At 45.2% G+C, this 26,273-nt stretch overlaps 2 long non-coding RNA genes across 2 annotated transcripts; both read right to left on the bottom strand.

Annotated features, from left to right (window-relative positions):
* Positions 1-5,899: 5,899 nt before the first annotated feature.
* LOC137150039 (uncharacterized) lies at positions 5,900-7,601 on the bottom strand. The gene is made up of 2 exons (XR_010918882.1): positions 7,483-7,601; positions 5,900-6,298 (listed from the first exon to the last, which is right to left on the bottom strand). It is a non-coding gene; the product is annotated as an uncharacterized lncRNA (long non-coding RNA).
* A 1,339-nt stretch (positions 7,602-8,940) lies between these two features.
* LOC137150035 (uncharacterized) lies at positions 8,941-25,859 on the bottom strand. The gene is made up of 3 exons (XR_010918880.1): positions 25,733-25,859; positions 14,252-14,288; positions 8,941-9,077 (listed from the first exon to the last, which is right to left on the bottom strand). It is a non-coding gene; the product is annotated as an uncharacterized lncRNA (long non-coding RNA).
* Between the last annotated feature and the right edge of the window lie 414 nt (positions 25,860-26,273).

Genomic DNA, 26,273 nt, shown 5'->3' with positions numbered 1-26,273 from the left:
GCTCTGTGGCTCAACTATTTCATCCATCCCGCTCAACCCCGCTACACACGCTAATCTTGTCAGAGACCGCCAGGGAGTCCTGTTCTGAGCCACTTGCTGGAGGTCTTTGAGATTGATGCCAGCCCACTGAAGAATACTCTTCAGGTTATCTTTGAAGAGCTTGTACGGACAATCCTCTTTTCTTTTGCCCTGCCTCAGCTCCCAATACAAGATCTGCTGTGGGAGACGGTGGTCTTCCATTCTGATGATATGTCCAGTCCACCTAAGTTGTGTTCTCAATAGCATATCCTTGGTGGTGATTGTGTTTGCTCTTTCAAGGACCTTAATATTGGTCTCTCTGTCCTGTCAGTGAATGCTCATTCTTGAACGGAGGGATCGGGTGTGAAATTGCTAAAGCTGTTTAATATGCCCTCTATAAAGAGTCTATGTCTCAGTTCCATACAGGAGAGATGTTAGAACCACTACATTGTAGATCTTCAATTTGGTGGAGAGACGAATGTTGTGTTTGTAAAGACTTGTGTTTGGAGTTGGCCAAGGGCCTGGCTAGTTTTACGAGTTCTGGAGACATTTTCCTTATCCAAGGTACCGTCACTCGAGATGGTGCTGCCGAAATACTTGAACTGATCCACATTTTTCAGCTGTGTGGCGTGGATGAAGATGGCAGGTGCTGGGGCATTGGAATGAGATGCTGGTTGGAACAAGACCTCTGTTTTACTGGGACTGATGGGGAGGCCAAAAAGCTGGGATGCTTCAGAAAAACCTGTCAGTGATGACCTGAAAGTCATCATGTCTTGGATTCCAATTCCCATAACCCCCATGTCACACAGGAAAGCATTATCATCATGTCATTTACAGATGACAAACGGAGGAACAGAGAAACGGAAGTCCAGTTTCTCAAAGGTGTTTGCAATCAATGAGAATTAGGAGCCTAAATACCTTTGAGGAGCCAGGCCCAAGATCACAAAGGGAGTCTGCCTTTAGTCTGTCTTTTCCCATCCATTAGAAACAGTAGTTAGGGAAATCAGTGCTCATATTCACTGGTGCATCTTGCCCAAACACACGTGAGCTGGACTGAATGCCAGAACAGTGGCAACTTGAGAAACCCTGTTAGGAATAGACACGGGCCAGGGAAAGAGCTGATGAAGAGGGATGTGGCTTGGCAGTGTTATGGGATCCATCCATGGAAGATTGTAACCCCAACATCGAGAGCAGTGCAGGTAAGAGATCACTCGATAAAACCAATGAGCAAAAAACCAGAGAGAGTTTGTGGGTTTTTTTGTCAGAACCTCATTGTTTTAGCTGAGCCCTGAATGCTCACAAGAGAGAGAATTTGGATAGGCGGTTCTGCTTTTGGCACATCTTTGCTTCGTGCCCATTTCTCCACGCTCTCTCCTTGCCCTTTCTCTGCCAAAGCCAGGTGACACATATCTGAAAAATGTGCATCTCCAGGACAGAGTCTCAGGCTGCAAATGGGGGAAAGCATACAGCAACAGTGACACCCACAGCAGTTAGCAGTAAAGTGTCACAGCATGGGAGGTTTTGCAATCCCGGAGCCAAGGATACACACGCCAGCTGCCCTTTCCATCCTCAACCTCTTCACTGTGCTCAGACAGACATGTTGCCCTATTCAACCACATTCAGCCAGGCACAGCTGATGTTTCATTCTTCAGGGGGACTCTTGGTTGTCCTGGGAATCAAGAAGCTACAGTTCTGGCTGAATGAGCTGCTCCCCCTGCATTACCCAGCATGAGCTCAGAAGGCAGGAATTCAGGGCCAGGTCCTCAGCTGGGGTGAACTGGCAAAACTCCATCGAAGCCAAATCTCTTCTTGAAAAGAAAAAGAGGAGGGGGCGAGAATTCTTCAAGGGACAGATTTTGATACTGTTCCTCACACTGACTGGCACCTTACTCCACATGCAACTCCATTGGGTCTGTCCACATGGCAGGAAAAGCTGTTCTTAAAAACTGAGTTAGTTCAATCAATTTTAGCTGAACACAACTGGAAATGTCAGCACCTCAGATCTGTATCGACACTCTTGTGTAGTCGTGTGAGCTAGTTATGTTGCAGCCTGTGCTTCCCACCGAGGCTTGCTGAACAGAATTGATGTGTAAAGGTGTTGAGCTGTAGCTGCACCGGTGTAAGTGGGCTTTCCAGCTGTGTTAAGCTCACTTAATTGAACTTAGTTTTAAAAAAAAAAAAAACTAAAAGCTTTGCCTACAGAGAACGGTGATACTGCTTTAGCATCTAGTTAAAGCAGTACAACCCAGATGGTGTGGATGCAGTTAAATAATAATAATACCTAGCTGTTACATACAGCCTTTCATTAATAGCTCTCAAGCGCTTTATAAAAGAAGTCAGTATCATTACCCCATTTTATAAAAGGGAAAACTGAGGCACAGATTTGCTCAAAGTCACCCAGCAGACAAGTGGCAGAGCTGGGAATAGAAACCATGTCTCCTGGGTCCCCCAGTTCAGTGCTCTGCCCACTACGCACGCATCATGACCTCCTATAAGAAGGGAAGAAAGATATACCATTAGAGGGCTCTTTTATACCAGTATCACAATGCCTGCACTAGGGATCATACCAATATAACTAAGTCAGTAAAACAAAACAATAATCATACCCCTAAACCAAAATAGTTATGCTGGTAGGAAAATGGTGTAAACCAGTGATTATTCATCATCTAGGCAGATCCAAAAGGGCTATTTGTGGAGAAACCCTTCATGTAACTCGCCGGGATTAATGGTATTTGAATCCAGAATAGTTTGCCCAACTCTAGTTGCGGCCTCTGAAGAACTGCACTCAAGGTTTTTCCATGCATATGGCGCTGCGGCCGCACAGCTGTAGCCCTTCGTGGAAACACTACTTAAACCGAAGAGAGAACTTCTCTCGCCAGCATAGGCACTCCACCTCCTGTTGACGTAACGGTGTCTACACCCCTGCCCGACACAGCTAGACTGACATAAGTTTGTAGTGTAGACCAGGGCTGAGATGCCTGTGGCGAGGAGTGGAGGCCACGGTTTAATGGCCATCTGGATAGGTCTGATACAATTGCAAGTCTTTGAACATTTGCTTCCTAGTTTATAAACAGCCTCAGCTTATTCTCTCAGGGACACCGACTGCTGCCTCTGGGAGGTGGAATTCCCCACTCATGTGCTAGCTGGGATTGAGTTAGTGCACTAAAAATAGCAGTATGGCCTGAGTACAACCCCATCCAGGATCCTAGGCACTTACTGGGCTAGTTAGCATGAGCTGCTGTGGCCGCACTGTTATTTTTAGCATGCTACTTCAATCACATCTAAGTTTGTGCATCTACTGGAGCTGGGATTGACACCTCCCAACTGCAGTGTAGACATCCCTGAGAGAGTAAGTGGAACTATCTCCAACCAGAAGCAAACCTCTTACAAAAAAAGACAAAAAAACCGAAAACAAGTGACTCCAGGATTTCCAGTTCAACAGTGAAGTGAAGAGGAATGTAATCCGGTGCCGTAACTGCTATCTAGGCTGTTACTTCCCAGTCAATTACTACCTTGCAGCTGATAGCTTTTGTCTGGAAAAGCTGTAGAACAGTGTTTATGGTGAAAATGACTAATTTCATACACAGTTTAACTAGGGTGGCTCAATCAAACTGCTCGCTCCTATGAAATTTGATGGTGGGAAATGATTACCATATAAAAAAGATTTCACTCTGTTTGAGTCAATGATTCCTACAGAATGCCTATAGCATCATTTCATGGCTGTGAGCGTTAATTTCGCGACAGCCGCCTGTAATTGGGTGCCAAGGAAAGTGAAAAGAGTGTGGTAATTCCCCCTCCCTCCTCTTCTCCCCACAGCTTTGGCTTCTCCAGGGGTTTGGGTGATGATTGAATCTCACTGGGGTGTGAATGCTTGGCTGAAAAGTTTCACTTTCTGCTCTAAAAACTCATGTAATAGGAAATAATAAATTACATTTCCCATTTGCTCCTCGATGTTACAAGGAGTTCTTCTAAGCTTATTTTCTTCTTTTTCTCTTTTAAGTGCTTCCCGACTCACCGGGTGAAACCAAAAAAATTTATGAGCAGAATGAAAAGTGCTGCTTCCTTCCCCTCCTCCCCCAGCCCCTCACCCCTTTCTGATCAGCTGCCTTCATGGCGGAGCATGTTTTTGGCTCTGAGAAGATCTTACACAGTAAGTCGATCAGTTGAGTTAATGATAATAAGACATAGTACTTAACTAGCACTTTGCATCTTCAGAGTGCTGTACAAACATGAACTTATTAATTGAGTTACACTGATGATGTGGAGGAAAGGAATTATTTATTAGTAGTGTTGTGCTAGCCGTGGGCTAGGGTATTTTATACACAACAATCCAACATGAGATGTGCTATAAAAACTTAGGTAAACCTGAAGGTCTAAGGAGATGTGCAGAATAAGAGATGTGCAGTCAATTCCTGTGACCCCGTTCAAGTAACAGATCTCTCTGCGCCTCAATCCTCCATCTGTAAAATGGGGCTAGCATTACTTCCTTTGACTGTCTATTTAGCTTGCAAGTTCTTTGGGGCAAAGACTGTCTCTCATTATATATATGCACAGCATCCAATTCCAGTCTCAGATGGGGTATCCAGGACCTATCAGATCACAGTTACTGGTGAGAAGGATTAGGCTGTGGAGCAGTCTCCCAAGGGAAGGGATAGGATCCCCATGCCTTTGGTCTCTTAAACTGCATTGGACAAAGCAATAGATAACAGATTTGTAGAGGCAAGCACGCTTTGCCAAGGCAGGATAGAAGAGATGGAATGGAGCAGAACTTTGTCCTCTCTATCCTTACCTACATGTGTATGTGGCCCTTATCATCTTGCACTAATTTAGAGAGGAGGGATGGGTCGGTGGTCAGGGCACTAACCTAGGACTCAACAGACTTGGGTTTAGTTCCCTGCTCTGCCACAGACTTGTGTGTCCTTGGGCAAGTCACTTAGCTTCTCTGTGTCTCAGTTCCCAATCTGTACTGTGGGGATGAGGGCAATTCCCCAGCTCACAAGGGGCTGTGAAGATAAATGCATTAAAGAGTGTGGGGTGCTCAGACATGGTGACGGGGACCATGTAAGTACCTGGGTTAGATAATGGATTCTAGCCACACAACGGGTAGGGAATTATTAGCCCTATTTTACCAATGGGGAAAACGAAGCACAGACTAAATTAAGCGATTTGTGCAGGGTCAGGCAGGATATCAGTGGCGGAACCAGACATGGAACCCAAGTTCTGCAGAATCTCAGTCTGGCATCTATCCACTGGATGATCCTTCTTATGGATGGCATCAGCAGTTTGATCCTATGATCTGGATCGGGATGTGACAGCCCTGTTCCCTTCCTGGCTCTTAGCATTCTGCTCAGAATGTATCCTTGTAGGCAAACATTTTTTTTTTAAATCTACAGTAGCCTTAATTGAACAGCCTCACTGCATTGTTAGTGAGCCGAGGGCCATTTCCCGTTAGTTATCGAGCTATTTAGCAATTATTTCTTATCATTAGTTTACAAACTAGACAGCCTTTGGGCCCTGTTGGCCGAGCAGACAGCCACATCGTGTGGGTTTGTCTCAGAATAGGAAGAGGGTTAAACAAGGTATTCAGCTCCCTCTTGCTGCCTTCCTCCCTGGAGATTGGGGGAACACTGCTCCCCAAAAAGAAGAAATGCCTGGTTACTCCACAAAAAGTCTGTCACCCCACACAGAGCCTGCCTAATGGAGTGTTCACACTGTCGTTAGCTAATGAAAAGCACCGTTTCCAACCCTGCTGGGGAAAAGCCTCATTAACAAGAGCAACCATTATCCAACAAAGCAGGGCACAGGTATCACAATAGTATCACAATTTTCAGAAAGTACAGAAGGCCCTGGCTAATTAAGCAATGACCTCAGAGACATTAGCTTTGATCAACCCTTGTGAATTACTTTTATTTTATTTTGATAGCAAAAAGTTCTTCCTCTGGGCCGGAGGAGAAAACAAGAGGTTTCATGACTGTCTTTCCATCTGAGAGAGACTCAGCAACTTTTCACACCAGGATCCTTTTTTACGTTGCCTTCTGGGAGAGGGCAGCAGACTGTGGGTCAGAATGCACTTCTACCTCAATACCACACTGCACAGAGGTGTTGCTGCTCGGTCCTTCAGATGGGACATTCCAGCCAAGTCCTTTCTCCTGGTCTCAGGAAGAAGTTGACAATCCCTTGGCCCAGTGGGAATAACCTTGAAAGTGTCCCGGTTGACTCAGTAGAACCATTTCATCTCTCCAAAGCTGTGTGTGAGCTGTGGTCGCAGAACACAATGTGGCTACCATGTAAAAATGTGAAACATAAGTGCCTGCTCTCAAGCACGTTGAAGTCAATGGGAATCTTTGGAACGGGCCTTAACAGAATTGCTGCTTTCTCCCTCATTGCTTTGTAAACTGCTTTGGGATACAGCACCTTGGGTACGAAAGAGGCTCTATAAAACCAAATGCTGTTCCATTGTATGGTTTTACATCGCCTTAGTTGGCATTATGCTGTGCTGTTGGCTTAAGAAACCTTGAACAAAGCCCCTCCATCAAGGGAGCTCTACAATATGGCCATTTCTGCATCTGGTGGTGTGGGCTAAAAGGTGATTTGTAGCCCATCCCATCTCCACAAAGGCTGAAATCCACTGCAGGCCATGTTTCTTTTCCCAGCTTCAGAATAAATATTCAAACTTGGTGAGAGAGATTAGAAACAATTTTCAAGGAAGGAGGAAAAAAAAAAGGCCATCAAAGGAGATGAATTATTCAACTCCCAAGCTGCAGAGTGAACATTATCAGGTAATGATCTATAATTATTAATAAATAATTTAGGCTTTAATAGCTGGGAAATGAAATGCTTAATTGCATCATAACATAATTAATGGAATTAGCAACTATGGATAAAATGAGGAATTTCTCTCTCTCGCTTTTCCCCCACATAAAAAAAATTCCATTTTCTCTAAAACTCTTGGTTAATTATATTCCGCTCAGGTGTAAATATGATGAGCTGTTAAGAAAGGCCAGAGCTGGTTTCCAGATCTATAGAAAGAGGATAAAGGCGGTCTTGTGGTTAATGAACTAGATTAGGACTCAGGGGATTAACACTGGGGGTCAGGAAGTCTAGTTCCCAGCTCTACCACAGACATAACATCAACTTGGGCAAGGCACTTCATTGGGAGTTAGGCGCCTAAATAGCTTTAAAAATCTGGCTTTTCTAAGGAGACTAGTGATTTTAGGTGCCCAACTTGAGACCCCCTAAAGGGAGCTGGTGTTCAGAGGGCAGGTGCTGGGCCCTTTCTGAAAACCAGTCCCTTTCAGGGTGCTTTAATTTGTACAGCCAAATATGGAGGCAACCAAAATCCAGCCAAGTCACATAAAAGTCTAGACCCTTCCCCAGGCAGCACCAAGAAGTCCAAACAAGTCTTCAAAGCAATAGCCCTTCCATCCCTCTCAAGCTTCACTGGAGTTCTCCTGCTGGCCTTACCTCAGGGCTGCCTCTGCAGGAACCCAGCCTGCTCCGATAGTGTTTTGCCTCTGTTAAAACCTCTCCCAAGATTTCTGTCCTCCAGAGAGACCCATCCCCTCAGCAATCTTCTCCACAACTGAGCTTCCTCAGCCTGCTTATAAGGCCCAACTCCACCTTATGGCCACTAGGCAATTAATTAATCAACACCCCCCCCCCTTACAGAGCATGACTGATTGGGGTTATTTCCCTTGCCTAGTAGGCGATGGGAGTTCATCCCCATCACACTATCATATGTTTATGTATTGTGGTAGCATCTACAGGCCTCAGCTTGGTCAGGGGGTCTCTGTAGTTGGTGCTGTACAAACCGACGTCCCCTCAAGGAGCTCATGGTGTAAAATGACCAGACATGACAGATGGATTAGAAAAGCACACAGGCCAGGGTGAGGACTAGGAGGGAGGATAACAAAAATAATAGGAAGTGTACCACGGGTCGTCAGCTGAGAGCAGGAGTCACAACTCGCCACCTGCATAATCATTATTCAGTTGTAATCGCGCTGTGCCTCAGTTCCCCATCTGCAAAATGGAGGTATTTACACTTCCTTTCTCCCACCCTTTGTCCGCCTTATCTGTTTACATGGCAAGTTCTTTGTGGCAGGGACTGTCTCGCTCCATGTGTCTGTACAGCGGTCAGCACAATGGGCCCCCGATCTCAGCTGGGGCCTCTTGACACGGCTATAATACAATTAATAACAACTGAGAAGCAAATCTTAGCATGTAACAATGAAATTCGTCCCTACGCAAAGAGGCAGCCCAATGTCTATGTACCAATTAATTCTCATTTTGAGGGTCTGAGTGGGACTCAACCGGTGTCTTAAACAGTACTTAGGTTGTAAGTTATTTGGGGCTCAGACTGGCTATTGTTCTGTATCTGTACAGTGCCTAGCACCATGGGGCCCTGGTCCATGATGCTGTTTCCTCGGCACCACTGCAAGAGGAAGAAGTGCATGTTCAAGCTGGTCAAATGAATGGGGAATTTTTTCTTTTATTTCCAAATTGCTTTCACTTTCTTTTCCCCCACCCTCCTGAAATTTCAAATTTTGACCAATTCCATCAGGTCAGATTTGTATTGCCCTGTCTGTGGGGGAGGATTTCACCCACCCAGCCTGAGCAACAGGCTGCATGCTGTGTGATGCATGTGAGCTGAGGAAGAAATCACCCCATTCAAATCAGCAGATATGCAGAAAAGCCACCATTGCCCCAGTAGTTCCTCTGACTGCTGGGTCCCCCTCTAAAGAAAGAAATGACTGGTGAATCCCATGACTTAGGGGATCCAATAGCCCTTCTACCACACCCCAAAGAATCCTGAGCACTAAGGTGCAACAAGATCATGGTCTGGTCCTAAATCAGTACTGTACCTAATCCCCAATTCAAGAAAGAACTTAAGCACTTTCTTTATAGGGATTCTCTTCTGAATCAGGCTTTCTCTAAGACTGTTGAAATCAATGGAAAGAGTACTTTTGACTTCACTTGGCTTTGGATCAGGCTCTTAGATTGTAGGCGTTGTCAGGCAGAAACCACGTTTTCATTATGCGTGTTGGGGCTTCTAGGTGCTGCTGTGATACAAATAAGAAAAGAAAAGAAAAGAAAAATCAGTAAAGCTATCCCAGATCATTATAACACAGAAAAACAGAAGTTGGCCCAATAAATATTCTCTCTCCCCACATTGTCTCACTGAAAACAGAGCAAAAGTCTACTAGAATGGAAAATAAATATGACCCGATACCCTGTATCGATGATTGCAGAGAAAATAGTATATTAATATTTACTATTTAAGAAATAGTGCATGATCATTCATTAAGGACTGCCCTTTGGTGAGGCACAAGTCCAAGGGAGTAGAGGTAAAATGGCACATGCAGCCTTAGCTTTATCATTCAGCACTTAACCATACACTCATAATGGTCTTTTAATGTATGGGCGAGGATAGCATGGGATTATAATATTCCTCTCCCTGTGTGCTTGTTGCCCAATATTTCTCCGGGGATTAAGTGGCCACACTCCACAGTTGTTTTCAGCGCAGCAGAAATGGCCTGGGCCCCCTGCTTATCCAGCATCCGCCCAGCGGCATGGAGCCGATTCAGGCTTTGCAGCCCCGTGGTGGGAAGGCTGACGTCCCCAGCTCACGCTGCAATGTTAACAAGTGTTAAAAAAATCAGGGCTGTCATGCGTGGCTCATTCACAGGGTTTTTTATTAGGCAATCATATATTTTCATTAGTTATGGTGATGCAGCACTTACATTTTATGGGACGTTTTAGTGCTTGATCTCACTGTGCTTCCCGATAACTTTGCTGACATTTCTGGGGGACACGGACCATTTTCCTCTTTTGCAAAAAGGAAACATTGCCAGCAGTAGCACAGCCGTGAATAGGAGTCAGTGCCCGGATGCTGGTGAAGGGAAGTAGCCCATTAAAGGCAGCAAACTCAGTTGTGAAGTCTTTCCATAATGAATATACTATGTAACATGCAAAACCCTCAAATATTACCACAAGTAAGCAAAGCATAGACAAGCAAAATGCCTCACTAGGCATTTGTCGCCTATTATATGTATGGGGTGTCGCAGGACTGCTGAGATGATTGAAACAGGAAGCTATATTTAATCTCCAAGGGCCAGGTCCTCACCTGGTGAAAATCCCCTGGGTTAGCTCCATTGGAGTCAGTGATTCTAGGCTGATTTACATGAGCTGAGGATTTGCTCCTGAATATATATAGTTTTCACCTTCAGTGCCCTAAACCTTTCACCACTGGAGAACTAACCACTACACAAATCATTTATGATTAGCAATCTCTGCCAAGGAAAGATTCAGGGCTGAAATAGCAGAGGGGGGCTGCAGGTCAGGATTAAGGTGCACAAGCAAAGTGGTGTGAGGTGCTTAGGACAGGACTGCGGGTGGGGGAGCTGCAGGTTAGGACTGTGAGACCTCAGTAGACCTGTGTGCATGGAGGCCCTAGGTCTGGATCTGTTTTTGGTTAAGAATAGCAGCAAATGTGGTGCCTTAGTGTAAACACATTGCTGGGCCTTTGCCATGACTTGGGGAGGACATGATTTTTGGTGGGTCTCTTTACTGGAGTCTTCTAATATACAAGGAGGAATGATAAATTATCCTAGGTTTAGACACTGACTTTCACAAACAGATAGAGAGAGAGATTCACTCTCACATCATCCCAACGGGGTGGAATGTGGCAGCTATTAACCAGCATGCAATATCATTACATAGCAGTTTAAAATGAGAATTGAAGAATAATTCCTTCTTGGACTGAAGCTTCAGGGGGCAATTTAGGGTTGTAACAAGCCATTCGGATAATACCCTCTGTTCTTGCAAAGTGTCCCAGAGTGAGCGTTGGTGCTCAGAGGCTCATCTAAAAGATGGCATCTCAGCCAGCATCACTTTGGCCCCCTACATCTGAGCTAGAAGAGTTGCTCATTTCACTCTCATTCATATACTGACCAAGCCTGATATTGCTCCTCTTACGAGATCTGACAAGTGCATAACCTCTGGGTGAAGAGCTGCAAGCTGTCAATGATGTTATTCAATACCCACAATGAAACGCATAGCCAAGGAATCTTCGGCTGGCTTTGTGAGCCATTAGAACACAAAACTATGCTCCAGTCGATTATTTGTGTTGTGGTAGGGTGTAGAAGCCCCAATTAAAATGAGGCACCGTTGTCCCAGGTGTCGTATGCACATGTGGTAAGAAACAGTCCCTGCCCCAGAACAGTTACAATCTAAATAGACAAGACAGATAAAGGGTGGGGGAAAGGAATGATCATTATCCCCATTTTACAGCTGGGGAACTGAGATGGAGATATTAAGTGAAGTCCATGAGGCGGCAGTGTAGACATACCCATGGGGCTGAGTCCATAAGGATACTGACCACCTCCCAGCTGAGGTTGACCGGCTCCAACAGACTCAGGCTAGCAGGAGCTAGCACACTACAAACAGCTGTGTGGACAATATAGCTTGAGCTCAAGTGGCTAACCTGGGTCTCTGCCTGAGCTGCAATAGTCACACCGCTATTTCTAGCCCTCCTGTTTGGACACCACTAACACAGATCTCTCTGCCAGGGCTGGGAGGCTTGTTCCTAGCTGCAGTGTAGACATATACCCATGGTAACTTACCCGAGGCCACATAGGCATTTGCAGTAAAGCTAAGAATTGAACCTAGATCTCCAGTTCAGTGGCTTGAGCCTCCTTCCTCAGTAGGTCACACGACCGCTAGCCAGCTGCTTTTGTCTCCTATTCTCATCTTGAAATTAAAGCCAAGTCATTTCTCTGGCTGTTGAGCTGCTTTTTGTATGTATATCTACAGATCTTGCAAACAACTGAACCAGGGAGCAAAAAATGCACCCGTCCCCTGCCCAATGGGGACAGTTTGCAAAGCGTTGCCCGGCTTAATCTCCACCATTAAGCAATTATTGCAAATGAAAGCAGGCACTGGCAGCAAACTCAGCCTGCTCGTGAATGAAAAGACAAAGAGTTAGACAGCACTGGCTGCTCTCCGCTTTCTAGTTTGGGGATCAAGCTTCATTCCTATCATAAAAGGTTTCCAGGCTCATAAATAATAAAGTGACTGACAATTGCAGTGTTAACTCTATCTCAGATTTATACATTAATATCTCGCTTGCTACCCACCCCCTTGTTGCCTCCTCATCCATGACTCATAATTTATTTACAAAGCTTTTCCATGTTTATCTGAATGAAACACTGAGACAGTAGGTCACTACGCAGCCACCTGTAGCCTGCAACAGCCTTGATAAAGCTACCACCTTGAGGCTCTTTTCCAGGGGGCAAGGGTGTGTTTGTTTATTTCCTAAGCTATATTTTTTTCACTTATGGGCATTTTCTGCCACTCTCGGGGAGAAGGGGAAAAAAACGTTCCATGAATTATGAATAAACAGATGCAATTTAGTCCAGGGTCCTTTTTCTTTTTTTTTTTTTTTTACACAGTAAATTTCCAGTAACAAGCCAGCCAATGGCAGTAAAGTAGAGGGATTGAAAATGATTTCAAAGGAGGCTTATCATGCTGGGGACATATGCACATTGAGCCTTGTAGATAGGATGAATGCAGGTTCCTTTCTGTGGGAGGAAGACAAATATATAGACAATTTTTTTACTTGCTTTCTGCTTTTCCTTTTGGTTGCTTTTTGATTGTCCAACCTGTCAGCATTTCCTCATATGGGCTTGGTGCCTTCAAGAACTAACTAAATATCTCCTTTAAAGGAACACTGTCAGTGTAAAAATCAGGCAAACACAGTGTGGTTTTTTTTAAATAAAATAAAAATCTTCACCTGCATTTCTAATAATACTGTAGAGGATTAAAATGAAAATAATTTTAATACTCAAATTTACTTCTCACTGTTTGTGCTACATTCATGTACAGCTCATAAGGGGTGTCTGGTGTAAACAGAATGACAGATGAGTATGTAGTATTGACAACATCTGTAATTTCTGTGATATTTAGTGTTTCCCAAAAAGTTCCAACTCCTGGAGTCACGTGGTGACATGACAATCTCAGCTTTCATTTTCTCCTTTTATATTTTAAGGCAAGCCCTCATGGTTTTATCTAGACCTCATGGCTGTACTGAAACGCTTGAAAATGTGAACAATTCTTATATATAATAATAATAATTATAATATATATAAACAATTCTTTTTGTGTTTCTTTCCAAAACAGAGAGAGCACTGTGCTTTCCAGTTTGCATCAGCACTGAATGCCCCCAGCTGTTTGGGTCTCAGGTGTTTCTTTGGGCTATTGTAATGATGGGGGACAGTCCAGCCCCTGCATGGGTGTGTGGGTGAAAGGTGCAATAATGACTTTCCCTGTCTCATAGGTAATAAATGATGCAACAGGCAGGCAGAGTTTGTAGGAATGAAGTCTTTATTGAGTATGGTGAGTGACCGGTGTTAAATGCTGATGTGCTAGAGTTTGTGTGTGAACAACCTGGTCTCAGTTTTCATTGCTGGATCCCCTGGTGTCACTCCAAACTAGGGCCATCCTGAAAACTGACCCTCTTTCTCCAATTCTACTCCTCCTACTACCCGTGTTTCCTAGTGACCCTGCTCAGGGGCTGTCCAGAATCTCCAGGGAGAGCCCAGTCCCTGCTCCCACCCTGAATAGTGTGCAGGACAGATACAGGGGAGGGAATGTAATGCACTCTTCATGAGTGGTGGAGTACAGAGGGCAAGCCGGTATGAAAGGCCCAGGAGCCCCCAGGAGGAACTCTGTGTACGGCACAGCTCCATCTAATGTGTCTGAATGCACACAAGTCATGGACTAGCACAAAATTTGGATCCGGTTCCAGCCCTGCATTACCAGAGTACCTGAGCACCTCACAATATGTATCCTCACAAACCCCCATGTGAGATGCGGAAGTGCTATCTTCCCCATTTTACACATGGGCAGCTGAGGCACAGAGAGGCCAAGGGCACGCAGGAAGTTTGTGGCAGAGCAGGGAATGGAACACAGGTCACCCACAGCTAATGCCCTAAATACCAGACCATCCTTCTTCAGCATGAGACCCTGCCCAGCTGTGATGAAAGCCACTGAAACGTTTGATTGGCTCCATTGCTGTATGAACTCTCCCCCTCCCACCCTTTTATTTTTAAAAGCTCAGTACAATGCCTAGCACAATAGTGCTGAGGCTTCTACGGGCCACCAAAATACAGTTAATAGTAATAATAACAATAAGCATAAAGTCGTTCATTTTAAAAAGAAACTGAAAAAGACCTACCCTAGATCTCTTGGCCAGTTGGGCAAGACACCAAAACCTGAAAACGCATGGAGAAGAACCTTCTGTGAGACATATAATGAGCATTCATTCCATTTGCCACAGAGTTCACTGTACTTTAGTGCATCCTAATCTCCTCCCCCCCCCCCCCAGTGGGCTTTTTATTTACTTATTTATTGAGAGAGAGCTTTCTGCCAACGAGTGTAGCTCTTGGACAAAGCTGATTTTCTTTAACAAAGTGAAAAGTGTCTTACACTGAGCGCACTTGAAAAGTACAACGGATTTAATGAGCTGCATAATGTTATGTTTTGACACACACAAGAGAAATGGGTACGGGCCAGATCGTCACTGGTGTAAGCTGGCTGTGCTCTGTTGACTTCTGCAGCGCGACACCAATTTATGCCAGCTGGGGAATCTGCCCCTTGTTCATTTAAATTCACAAATACCCTGCAACCTTAATGTAAGACCATTTGTATTTATACAACGTCCTTCATGTACTGTATCACAAAGCGTGAGAGGGCTGCAAGCTAAAGGGGAGAGGAAGGATTTTAGGGAGAATTTAAGGAATGGAAGTGACTCAGCATCTCCAAATGAGGCTGGAAGGAAGAGATTTCAGGTGCATGGGACAGAGTGAGTGGAAAAGCAGGCTGTCCCTTGCCAGCTGTGAAGGGAGGGGACGGGAACAAGTCCCTGGAGAATTATGGAAGCCAAGAGGATAATTTTATTTAGGATTCATGGGATGCCTTAGAATCCAGTGAAGGTGGTAAAATGGGGGTGATGTGATCTTTCATCTTGAGCTGCATTCTCTTAGCTTGAAGTGAAGCGCTTCTGCAAGAGGCGTTTTAATGACTGGGGTGTGGAATTAATCATTTCTCTCCTCTATATAGAGGAAAGAAGCTCAGAGCTGGTGGATTCTGATTCTGTCATTATTTATATTACAAAGGTTCTCAGAGGCCCCATTGTGCTAGGTGCTGCACATACACATAATAAGAGCAGTTCCTGTCCAAAAGAACTAAAAGTCTAAATGTTCAAGATGGATAATCTATAGGAGGGGGGAAAGAAAGGCATAATAATGTGTTCAAGGTCACTGGCAAGAACAGGAATAGGACCAGGGCTCCGGCGTCCTACGCCACAGCCCTATCTACTAGGACACACTGTCGTGCAATAGGAAGATTAACCTTCAAAAGTTGAGACTACTGCTAATGAACAAAACCCTGCCATAGATTCAAGCTGCACACCAAGTGTCTGATTCAAACCTAATGAAGTCAATAGAAAAACTCCCTTTGACTTCAGCGGGCTTTGGGTTGGTCCTTTAGCTCAGAGTTTCTCACTGATCGGTCCACAGACTGGTGCCAGTCCCTGAGATCTCCCTGACACAACTTACGCACAGCTTAGGAAGGCAGCAAGCTGGTCCCTGGTATCAAAAAGGTTGAGAAACACTGCTTGTTATGAAGAATAACTTTGTACGGCTTTTTTAATCCCATCGCAGTCACTATATTTCATCCACCTGGGGGGACCTTGCCTTAAATTCAGACTGTCAACTCCCTTTGAGGGAGGGTCTTTTTCCATGTGCCCATACAGTGGCTGGCACAATGGGACGCAGATCTTGGCTGGGCCTTCCAGGCACTCCTCTGGCCTGGTCTACACTTCAAATTTAGATCGACCTACCTATGCTGTTCAGTGCTGCGAAAAGCGTTGCACCCTGAGCGCCATAGTTAAGTTGATCTAACCCCCAGCGTAGATGTGGCTCGGTCAACAGAAGAATTCTTCCGTCGACGTAGCTACCACCTCTTGGAGGGGTGCGTTAAGTACATTGATGTAGAAACCCCTTCCATGGACTGCAGCGCTCTAGCTGTGGCATGGTAGCAGCTGTAATGTAGTCATGAGCTCGGATAAAAATAATAACCCTCAGTGGTAATGTTGCAGCCGCACCGATGCTTTCAGCAGCGTTTCTACAGGCTGTAGCATCCTAGGTAATTTTAATGTGCACTAATTCAGGATAATACAATGTTTCTGTTTGGGTTCCCTCCCTCCCTGTCTACAAGTCTCAACGGGGACTGCCTGGGGATAAATAAGCCTATAGAAACCCTCTGAAAGCTATGGGAATGTGTTGTGTCCATGTGCCACAGTCCCACTCATTAGCGCATTGTCGAGATTCATTAATAGAGTGTAAAACTGTAATTAAAAATAATCTTCTTTTCTTGAAGCAGCAGCAGAAGAAAAAGAAGAAGACGAATAAGAGGAAATAAAACTAGTGCATGAATGTGCTGATTGCAGCTGTGGGAACATGATGGCAAAACAATTTGCTGTTTTGTTTTCTTTCTACAGTAACAAGCGAGAGGAGTTTTGGCACAGGCAGGAGAGCAGATTAACCAATAACGTGCCATGGGAGTTGGCTCCAGGCAGAGCCATGTGGTGATACAAACACCGCTATCGGAGGTAGCGTGACACAATGGTTAGGCATGGACGTAGGACAGAGATCTGGGTCCTTTTCCTGGCTCTGTCATTCCCCTGCGGGGTCAGCTTATGTCATCTGGTCCTGGTGACTTATTATTTTTTAATTTATCAGTTTGTTCCAAAATTTACTCAATCTGGGACAGTTCCTCTGATTTGTCACCTAAAAATAATGGCTGAGGTTTGGGAATCTCCTTCACATCCTCAGCTGTGAAGCCAGATGCAAAAAATTCATTTAGTTTCTCCACAATGGTCTTTAGCTTCTTGATTGTGAGTGGCCCCACTGGTTGTTTAGCAAGCTTCCTACTTCTGATGTACTTAAAAATTGGTTTGCTGTTATTTTTTTGAGTCTTTGGCTAGTTGTTCTTCAGATTCTTTTTTGGCCTTCTAAATTATATTTTTACTCTTCACTTGCCAGAGTTTATGCTCCATTCTATTTTCCTCACACTTTTTAAAGGATGCCTTTTTGCCTCTAACTGCTTCTTTTACTTTGTTGTTTAGCCACAAAAGCACTTGTTTAGTCCTTTTACCAGGTTTTTTTTAATTTGGGGTACATTTAAATTGAGATTCTATTATGGTGTCTTTAAAAAGTTTCCATGCAACTTGCAAGGATTTCACTGATTTGCCTGATGTTTGCCTGATGTTCCTGGTCATGGATGAGCAGATGGGCTTAGAAAGCCTCGTAATATATCATATTGAATCTAGTACCCAATTGTCACTGCAGGGAATCTCCCTTCTTCAGATCCACCACAGCTCCAGAAAATTGGCAGCTTAACAACCAAAACAAGCGAATAAGACACGAACGGGTACCTAATTAGCACCAAGAGTGCCAACCACACATCAGCCCCCACCACTACTCTAGCACTTAATTGAGCTGCTGAGTTTCCCTCTCCTCCCTGATAAATGGTTATTGCAGATGGTATTAATTGGAATAGCTAAATAATAAATGTTTGTTTATGGGGATTTGGAGGGAAGTAAACACTTTATGGGAGCAGTATGGATCGCGGCTGTATTTCTTATTGGGTTTTTTTTTTTTTTTTCCCTCCCTGTGCCAGTAGGGCTAAGCCTTCCCCACTCGTTGGGGAGCTGTGCCGGAGTGGCATTGCGTTTTATGCCAGGTGATTTATCTCTTCGGTGAAGCTTTCATTTCTACTTGGAGGATGTTCAAAGTAAAGCTAGCCCTGTAACAGACTTAATTGGACCATATTTCAGTCCTAGTGCATCTGTTCAGTGTGGATTCCTTATTTTAGGTCCATAAACTTTTATTAAGTTATATATCAAGGAATATACATATATGGTATATAGATATAGCCCACTAATGTGTTTTTTGAAATGAGAGAAGTTGAGGATAGTCTGTCTGTCTATCTATTACCATTCAAACCTATCTATCTATCTATCATCCACCTGGGTTTAGTGTGTGGGTACTGGGTGGTATTGGTAGCATGGGAGATACAGGTCAGACGAGATGATCTGGTGGTCTCTTTAAACTCTATGACACCATTCCTGTTCCTCTAGCTAGCTAGCTGAAAATTCCCCTGATGTAGTGACATTCTATTGGTGTGGAGCCTCTGCAGCCAGCTATACACCAGTCATTGCCCCGCACTTCCAAATAGAGGACATTCTCATCTAAGCCGGGGTGTGACGGGGGCATAATTGGAGAGCACTGCATTCTAGCAATCCTGAGCCAGTCCCTAGCGGGCCCTGCCAGCCAGTGTAAATTAAAGCAGCTCTGTGGTGGCTGTAATTTATGCCATGAGCAGATTTGGTAGTTGGTTGGCTCCAGGTTGGGGGGGAAGTGGGAAGGTGTCAGCTTTGCCTCACCTCCCGCTGTCCTGACCCTAAGCATGAGGTTGCCACAGTGAAGGATTATGCCCCATCCCTAGCATAGTGGACCAAGTAGAGATGTTGGGCCATTTAAACCAGTGGAATCCCACCAGTGTGAAGCTGCTACAACAGAGTGGAGTATCAATCCCAGCTTTTCTCTTTCTCTCCATAGGCATGTTCTCTCTGTCTTCCGCTCAGTCACCTGATTTCAGGTGGCTTTCACTCTCCTCTCTCCCTCTTACTGAGCTGAGGTTACTTTCAAAAGACAAGCAATTACTGGCATGTTATCCACACTCAGCCCCATGTTGTAACAGCACCCGCTGATGTACAGTGGCTTGATAATAGCACATATTTAAGCTGATTGTCACTGGAGATAAATGATTTCACTGAGTGGATGTACTTTTGTTAAACTTCTGGAGGCAGAAGGAAAATGTGATTTGGGGGGTTTGTTTGGAAGGGGGCGGGGAGTTTTTTCAAGGCATGCTTTGAAAAGGACGTGCCTCCTCAGAGATTCTCATTTCAGATTAGGATATCAGGTGTACAGTGAGAGATCTCGGATTTCATGACTATCAGAGTCGCTGTTTGATATTCAAACCTTTCATTTGATCGTTCCTGAATAGCTGTCTTGGTGTCCTTGAGGATAGCTCTATTAAATGCTGAACTGTACTGAGGATGAGCTGGAATGACTCACATGCAGGAGAGTCTGGTGTGTTAGTGCCTCTCAGCTGTGCCTTTTTTTAAGCACAGCAGAGGGAGATGGAGGTGGGAAGGGAAGGGGAAAGAGTGCTGGAATAAAGCCCACTTGAGATGGAGTGTCTGGTTATACTAAAATGCAGAATGGAGAGAAAATTGCCCCAGAGGTCAGAAAACGACAATATCAGTGGGAAGGAAAAAAATGAAGCCAATGTAAAAGCAAATCAGGGAATTTAATAGTAACCCCCTGGGCCATTCAAATAAACACTTATCCATGGATGTTGGGCTAAAAAAATAATTAGTCAGATATACAGAGCTTGCAGAAGTCAATGCAGCTTGAACAGAGAGGTGTCTGAGACAAGGTAAAGCTCCAGTCGTTCACGAAAAGGGGTCAGGCTGCGTGGAGTGGTCCATGGAGCTTGGCACATGGAGGAGTGGTATGTGAATTTAATACAGTTATTCAGGAAACGAACAGAGAGCAGCATCTCGATAAACACATTCTGCCATTGCTGATACAATTTAATCTGATACAAGACAGGTAGCTGGAATACCACTTAATTGGTGACCTGATGCTGTTGCCTCCTTAGCCCAAAGAGTGATATCTTCCCAAGAATTAAAAGTGTGCAATTTAATTATCTTTCGATTTGAAGGTACCCCAATTGCCAGAGTTGCTTTGAGTTAATTACATTGTTAATTACACAGCCAATAACTCTGTTGCTAATTGCCAGAACGGATTTTGGTGAAGCTTGATATGAAGGTCCTGAGGGCAAAGCCCTTGTTAGAAACTCGCAGATACTGAAGACAAATGATTCTAATCTTTTTCTTTCTTTGATGAACAGTAAATTATTCTAATATCTTTCACCATTGCATCCACTTGTTATCGGAGGGTAATTAGCAGTGAATAGCTGCTGTAGATATAAGACTGTTACACTTGCACCGCCTTCATATTTTAGGCTAATTGATTGTGTATGCAGCCTCCTCTCATGGAGAACTCCTAGCCCCCACCCTCTTCCAACACCACTCTAATGGAGAGACACACATTCCACCCTCACGCTCCCTTTTCCTTGCTAATTCTATCTGTCACACTCACACACCTTTCTCCTCTTGGCACACACACATCAACCAGAGGTGGAATTCTAGGGGATTGTCTCCTGTCACTTCTTGATGGCCCTGTGCTGTATCCCGGGCACAAGTCCCATCACAAGTAAACATAGTGGGGTTGGGCGATAGGCGATGCAGATTCAGCTGCAGCCATTCTGGCCTGCATCTCAAGCCAGGGGCAGCACCAAGGAGGCTGCCCTGACTCAGAGCAGCTACCCAGGCTGTCCAGTTAACGCTGGGGGCCATTTCAACTCCAAGAGCAACCCAGAAACAGGAAGGTGCAGTGGTGGCTTAAAGTCCTTCAGGGCTAAATCTTCTGTGTTGTTCCTCCAGGAAGTGCAGCACAGTTTGACCCTAGAAATTCTGGATGCATGGATGGATGGATAGATACCTGGATGGGTATCTTTTTAATGCTAAAACTAAAGTGCATATGAAAGCTATGATTCCCAGAATCAGAGACTGAGAATCCCTGGATTCACAGCAGCAGGCCACATATAGAATATTAATAAAGATCCCTTTCTTGCAAGACAGTTGGGGAGTTTTTCTCCCAGCTGGGGCCCAGCTCCATCATGGCACCTATCAGCTGTACCCAGAGGAGGCTTCCTGTGTAGCTGCCCACAAGCCAGCACAGTCCAGCTTGCCGTCCAAGCTCCCTACACCTACACACATCAGGTGGACAGAAGGCTGGGCTAACTGTTTAAACCCATCCTCAAACGACTGGCAGCCAAGAGCTATTCTGGATCCGGATGGAAATAAGCAGGCAACAGTTGTGGCTGGGGAAGCAGAGCCTTGGAGACCAGCAGAGGCTATTAGAAAACAAATGCACAGAACAGCGTGGCGTTCCCTCAGCTAGGCACACGCACGGAAGTGTAAGTCATAAGCAGAGGCTTGCTGATGAATTTTAATGCCGCAGGGAGGCGAGGCGCTATCTACAGTGTGTGTCCCTTTTAGTGCCAATCTTAGCAGGGACAAAATCTTTCCCAGGACAAAGTGTTCCAGCTACTCTGAGCATCGTAAAGCCCTTTGCCTCGCTCAGTTCTCCTCGGTTGGCGGGGCAAATCGCGCAAGGTGTTAGCACATACATTAGGAATCCAGGTGCAGACTCAGCCCTTTCAAAACCAGAGACAGGCGGGAAATGTTGCAGAGATCACTGCACCTGGCAGCACAATGACTTTCAAATCCTTGCGACTTCTGGACCATAAAACAAACACGATGGAAACTTCCTAAGCAAACCTTTATCTCCTCCAGACAGCAGATTGATTCCCAGGACCCAGAGACAGGCTCCTGCATTCCAGCAGGCAATCTTCCTCTAACTAACTCCCTTTCTGTTGAGCAGAAGATAAAGCTTGACAACTCCTTTGGCAGGCTGGGGGAAGAGGACTGAGAATTTAACCATGGAAACAGTGGATGATACCAAGGTGAGCCGGATTTAGAAAACCATCGCAGAGGTATCTGGGATTGGTGGTCCTGTGGTTAAATCACAGCTGCTTCCATTCCTGGCTCTGCCATCCCGTGGACTTCCTGTGTAACTTGGGCAAGTCACTTTCATCACTCCATGCCTCAGTTTCCCATCTGTGAACAGGGGATAGCAATACTCCCTTTGTCTATTGACATGGTGTGCTGGGAGCACACATCTTCATATCCCACGGTTACTGCGCGCTCCCCAGAGCTGTTTACTGTTTACTCCCAGTGTCAGTGCTCTGAGACAGGGCTTGTCTGTTGTGTTGTATGCATACATACAGGGCCTAGCACACTGGGGCCTCTGGGCACTACCCCAATACAAATATTTAATCCTGGGTTCCCAATTATGGATGCACAGCACCTAGCACAACCAGACCCTGATCTCAGTATAGTTCTCTAGGCACTACCAGAATTCAAAGGATATTACTCACTGTTTGCCCAGGTTTGCTCTCGTTCACACCGGAATCAATCCAGGCTATTGGCTACAGGTTGAGTCCTTCTGGCTTTTCACCGGTACAGGATTGCAGTTCTGCCCATGTTGGCTAAAGTTGCCAAGGACGCGGGTAGGTAGCTGGGCTATGCACCAATACGGCAGCATGGCTGCGACTGGGTTGTTTTCCACCTGAACCTGGGTTGGAGGAGGCTATCGCGGATGGTTCTTTTGGGTCCCAATCCTCGTCATTTGGGGGTGGGACTGTTCGTGGTGTTAATACAAAAGCATTTTGCCCTGGAAACTTGGATCTGATACAGTTTTCTGCACACCACAATCACACAGTTGTGCAAACTGGAGAGACCCAGAATACAAAGAGTGCAGAGGAGACACTGGTTAGGACTGAGGCGCATTGGCACGGCTCTTTGGGGACTGGAATAGTCTGGAGGAGCTGCAGGTTAGCACCAGCAGAGCTGTGGGTGCCTGTGGTTGATAGCAGTGGAATAACCATGGGGGGCCTGCATATTAGGGGTGAGTTGCAATGACAGCAAGGGCTCTGAAGGTGAGGCGTGAAGGGTACCAGCGAATATGTCCAGCTCCTGCCATCGCTCTCAGTCTGTCACGTTTACCAGCACTAAAAATGCACCATCATCACCCCCAGAACTGGGGGATTGTACTGTAACAAAGCTATTTTGGAGGATACATCCTGGCTGAATTGCCGTACTCTCTTACCCACTGAGAGGCATTATGGTTACTTTAAAACACAGCCCATTCAATGAAGCAAGATCTGCCACACTGGTGCTAACTTTTGAATTCAGCTAAGTTAGGTTGTCTTGGGTCATTTGGAAGCAGCTGCACCCCGGCACGTCACGCTGATTTAGCGATCAGTATTTCTGGAGACACACTACACCTGAAAGGACCATATGCCAAGCCACAGCAGGAACGGGGTCAGGTGGAGGGATCCTGGGTAGGCACACAAGGACGCTGGCCATCTGAAGCTCTGCAAGTGGACTGTGATTTAGAAGAGACAGTCACTTCTCTTAGCTCAGACCCATCCATCACATCACAGTCGGATCAGATTGCCAGGCCCTTTGTTTACGACTCTGAGCAGGGGCTGTGTCAGAATCCATTTGGGAAATTAGGCACTATGGTGATAGCACTAGAGAAAAAAATATAGATAGAGAAATAGAGAGAGACAAATGGGCATAGATAGAGAGAGAGAGAGAGCACAGATGTCTTTAAGTGAGATTCAAAACGAAAGGAAAAATTAGAATTGACCCACCACCAGCAACCCAGCAGAGGATTCTGTTGATGGCAGGAGGGGAAAGTGCAGGAGGCCTATCCCATGCACTTTATCAGATACACCCCCACTGCTGGGGCAAACAGTGAGACCCCATACCTTCTCCATCAGAGCAGGCTTCATGTCTCACATCCTATTCCTCATTGCCTCATTCAAGCCAGTATTGTTTCAGGCAATGGGTCTTCCAATACCTCCCTAAGTAAACTACTGTGTAGTGTAATAGATCGCATCATTACGAAGCTTTTTCCTCTTTTCAAGTCTCCATTTTCCCTTGTTCAGTTCATCCCATTAGAAGGAGCCATTGCAAATATATTAGGACCGAGGTATATGGACAAATCTGTGAGAGGAGCCCATGCCTGGTAGAGTAGGGGGGGGCTGCAGGTCAGGATTAATGGAAGGACTGTGTGTGGAAATGCCCATGGATGAAATACCAGGGGAAGGTGTAGGACTGGATTGTGATGCGTTGGGAGAGGACTGTAATAGCACAGGACAAAAAACAGTCTTTGCCCAAAGAGTTTCCAATCTAAGTAGATGGACTGATTAGACTGAGAATCGGGATTAAGGAATAAGATTAGAGAAGGTAAAATTTTTCAGATAAACATTTTTTTCTCAAATTACAACATTTTCTCGACATACAGCGTTAACATTTTCCCAGAATAAAAAGAGATTGTCATCTAAATATTTCATTTTTTGACAAATTTTCAAAATTAATTTTTTTCACAAAACATTTGCAAATGTTTTGCCATGTTTCATTTCAAAGTTGTGGGGAAAAATCTACTTTCTACCTCTTTTATTTTTCTCTTCCTTTAAAAAGGGGAACATTTTTTTAAAGAAAGGAAGAGAAAGTGGGATTTTTTTTTCCCCACCAAAACAAAATGAAAAAAAATTTAAACCCTTTTTGGTAAATGAAATTTTTCAAAACATTCCATTAACTAGTTTTTCCTTCAGCAAAACAAAACAATTTGTGCAAAACAAAATATACATCCCTTTTCTTCATGTTATTTTTCGGAAACATGCTTAGCTTGTTTTGATTATCTCTAACCCAGCTGCATTGGCAGAACGCTGTAGGAATGCAGGGCTAGACGGCAAAGGATTGACAGAGCGGCCCACATTCCTACTCACTCTGTAGTTCTATGTCTCCCTGACACTGAAGGGAATAGCAATTTACTCCCAAAAGTGGAATACTAAGTAGACACTGATAACTACTAAATTACAAGTCAATTCCTATAGCATCTCTTAGCACATCTACACAAAGGGCTAACAACGTGCTCATGATAAGACAATGACAATGAACAGCAGAGGGGAGATGGCTTTTAAATGTCACTTATAACAAACTGCTGCCATGGTACAGCATGGTGCATGTCACAAAAGGTACTGAGTTATGTGAGGTCCCAAGTGCAGTTTCCATCAGCCTAAGCACAGTTCTTTGCTTCTTCTGCTCGTTTTTCTGTTACATTTTTCAACCACGTATCGTGTCTTCAGACAAGCCCTGTGCAACACGGCACAACATAACTGGGGACGGCTGGGAGTGTTGTGTTGTGAGTGGTGCATGTATGGAGCGAGCAAGACAGAAGTGAGTCCCTAAGCCTGTGCGTAGGTCATGTGTGAGGTGTGTTTAAGGATACAGGACTGCGAGTGTGTGTGTGAGAGGGAGAAGAGGTGTTTGTGGTGTGTCTGTGGCTGAGTTGTGCGTGTATAACCATGTGACGTGTGAGTGTATTCTCACATGGATGCATGTGCGTGTGGTAGGTGCGTGCGGCGTGGGCTTGCGTAAGTACAGGATAGTGGTGTGAGTGTGTTTGTGGCAAGCGGTACATGTATGAAGTGTGTGTGTTTCCATTCATGTACTCCTGGTGTGTGCTGCATGTTGGGCTGTACGGTTGTGTGGCGGGGGCGTGTGTGCCTGCTGCACCATCGGATTTGAACACTCACCTTCTGAAGGATTCGCTGTGCAATGATCTCAGAGTGCCGCAGCACAAACAATCAGCTCTTCCTATTCCCTTCTGCCCTTTGCCTCCATGAGTAGCTGTCAGCTGTAGGAAAGAGCCTTTGCTTGTCTGATTGCTTCCTTCATTGGACTGTGTGAGGGATGCTGGGGAGAGGGTTCAGTTCAATGAGGGGAGGGAACTTCATCACGGGTTGCTGGCCTGGGAGCACTGTAAACCCGTCCCTCCTGCTACATGCAGAGTTAGCCCGTCCCAGAAGTACAGCCCTTGCATACCTGCTCAGCTGCAGGCATGTCTTTGCTGAAGGCGTTCTCTGCTGCTTAATACCACGACTAGCCCTCTTGAAGTCAATGGGAATGTGCAGGTAAATCAGGCAAGCAGGATTTGACCCTGACTCCATTTTCCTTTACAGCCTTCTCAGAAAAGCCCTGCCCACAGAGGGGCCCTGCACCTATCAGCATACACTGGGCTCAAACACAGCTGTGGCTAGCAGGCTTCTAACCAGCGTTTCCCTGGCCAATGTGGGTGGGGACTGAGTCTGAGAATTTAAAGGGAGTGGAGTTTGTAGCATGGTTGGCTGTGCGGTGGGCGGGTAGGAAAAGTGGTTCTATGTCATCTTTACTGGGGTTGACCCAGACTATGGTGCAAGTCACAAAGCTTCTGTAATTTATATCAATTTGCACAAGCCTCCCTCTGGAGCACATTGTATTCTGGCCCGGCCCTATCACGCCCCTTCCTACCCAGGAGAAGAGAGGGAGCAGGTTATATCAGCTTCACCTCACCCTGAAATTCCCCCAAGCTATGGAAATTCCCAGC

Source organism: Emydura macquarii, unplaced genomic scaffold (assembly GCF_026122565.2).
Source record: "Emydura macquarii macquarii isolate MOO-44397 ecotype Brisbane River unplaced genomic scaffold, CSIRO-AGI_Emac_v2 contig_113, whole genome shotgun sequence".
In the NCBI taxonomy this organism is placed as follows: domain Eukaryota; kingdom Metazoa; phylum Chordata; order Testudines; family Chelidae; genus Emydura; species Emydura macquarii.
Note: the sequence above shows the minus strand (reverse complement) of the source record. Positions and strands in the feature narration are given on the sequence as shown.